The sequence below is a fragment of the Neophocaena asiaeorientalis genome, unplaced genomic scaffold (genome assembly GCF_003031525.2).
Source record: "Neophocaena asiaeorientalis asiaeorientalis breed wild unplaced genomic scaffold, Neophocaena_asiaeorientalis_V1.1 scaffold69, whole genome shotgun sequence".
NCBI classification, from domain to species: Eukaryota; Metazoa; Chordata; class Mammalia; order Artiodactyla; family Phocoenidae; genus Neophocaena; species Neophocaena asiaeorientalis.
In genome coordinates this window covers 1,314,916-1,317,097 of record NW_020174373.1, presented here as the reverse complement: position 1 = coordinate 1,317,097, position 2,182 = coordinate 1,314,916, and the positions used below count along the sequence as shown (strand labels likewise).

The 2,182-nt window shown below is 41.1% G+C and overlaps 1 non-coding gene across 1 annotated transcript; it reads left to right on the top strand.

The window, feature by feature from the left end:
* Nucleotides 1–273: 273 nt before the first annotated feature.
* On the top strand, nt 274–380 carry LOC112407137 (U6 spliceosomal RNA). Its single transcript, XR_003004687.1, has one exon. It is a non-coding gene; the product is annotated as a U6 spliceosomal RNA (small nuclear RNA).
* The last annotated feature ends 1,802 nt before the right edge of the window (nt 381–2,182 follow it).

Here is a 2,182-nt window from a genome sequence, read left to right as displayed (position 1 = left end):
TCCTATGAATGAGTCCAGGAACCGTCCAAATTTTAGAGTTTGGGGAAAGCAGAAGGATTGCCAGAAGTGCTGGAAAAGGAGTCCAGAGGACGTCCAAAATAATAGCAACATCTTGGGGGCCAAGCAGAGAAAATGGTCAACTACTTCAAATAGAGCTGATACACCAAGCACAATGGGGGCAAAAAATAACCACTGTATTTGTCAGCAGAAACAGGAGTCACCTGGATAAACGTGTTCTTGGTGGAGTGGTCCTTCCTTTAAGGAGGAACATCTGTGCTCGCTTCGGCAGCACACATACCAAAATTGGAACAATACAGAGAAGATGAGCACGGCCCCTGCGCAAGGATGACACGCAAATTCGTGAAGCGTTCAGTATTTTTATATGTATAACTGATTCACTCTGTTATAAAGCAGAAACTAACACACCACTGTAAAGCAATTATATTCCAAAAAAGATGTTTAATAAATAAATAAATAAAATGGAAAAAAAAGACGAGAAATCTTACTGGAGTAGACTCACAAAGAAGTTCAGGAGATGAACTTGATATGGTGGGTACAGCTGAGCAGAGCTCTTTGGCAATACTGAGGGATGGGGGTAAGCTTTGCAGGGTCCCAATTTTTTTTAAAGTGGTATATATTGCAGCACATCCTATGTTGATGGAATGATGCTCTTGAGGAAACAGATCATCAGTTGAGAAGCAGAGGAGAGCGTATCCACGGAGCACTGTCCTTGTGTAGTTGAGGGAAGATAAAACCTAGTGTCCTAGGAGGTGGAGCAAAAAAGATCTTGCTGTGATTTATGTCAGAGTGTTCTGCTTCTGTTTCCCTTTAAGAGTTTTATAGTGTCCGGCTTTACATTTAGGTCTTTAATCCATTTTGAGTTTATTTTTGTGTATGGTGTTAGGGATTGTTCTAATTTCATTCTTTTACATGTAGCTGCCCAGTTTTCCCAGCACCACTTATTGAAGACGCTGTCTTTTCTCCATTGTATATTCTTGCCTCCTTGTCATAGATTAGGTGAGCACAGGTGCTTGTGTTTATCTCTGGGCTTTCTATCCTGTTCCATTGATCTATATTTCTGTTTTTGTACAGTACAATACTGTCTTGATTACTGTAGCTTTGTAGTATAGTCTGAAGTCAGGGAGCCTGATTCCTCCAGCTCTGTTTTTCTTCCTTGAGATTGCTTTGGTTGTAAGGGGAGGATGGGTAAATTGGAAGACTGGATTGACACATAGGCATTATATATAAAATAGATAACTTATAAGGACCTACTGTATAGCACAGGGAACTCTACTCAATATTCTGTAATGGCTTATATGGGAAAATAATCTAAAAAAGAATGGATATATGTATAACTGATTCACTTTGTTGTACACCTGAAACTAACACAACATTGTAAAGCAACTATACTCCAATAAAAAATTTTTAAAAAAAGAAAAACAACATAGTATCCCAAGGGAGGGGGTGAGTTTCGAGAAGAAGAGTGGAGAAAAGACATCCACAGACAGAGACTAGACAAATCACACACAGTCTGCAAAGTCCTCCCTCCTTTTCTCTACTATGGTCACACAGGACATACTTTTCTCTCCTGCTCTGAACTACTGAGACATGTAGCAAGATGTCCACTAGGCATCCGGCCTTGGGTCCTGAGGGTTTAGAGTCCTAAAAAGAGGCTAGTCACACAGGTGCATACTGATGGATGACCCGCCATGATACTGAGCCCAAACGTGGCTCCAGATACAAATCATCCATCTTCATGTTTACATCAGACACGTTGTCTGTCTGGTTCCTCTAGCCCACAGCCTTGGGTGTACAGAAGGACGTTATGACCCGGTCACTCTGTGAACATTCTATTGGTCTTATTCTCCACATTTGATCGAGCCTCATCGTCATGGCTACAGAGATAAGTAAGAACTGAACAAAATCTATGACTAAGCCACTATATTAACACTTTCCTCAAGCTTGATCTATATAGATATGATAACATGGACACGTTCACTTGAAAACCTTTCCATTTTTCAGGAAAATGAAAAGCAAGTTCAGGGACGTCCCTGGTGGTCCAGTGGTTAGGACCCCACGCTTTCACTGCAGGGGGTGCGAGTTTAATCCCTGGTCGGGGAACTAAGATCCTGTATGCCATGCAGCAGCAAGGTCATAAAAAAAAAAAAAAAAGGCAAGTTTA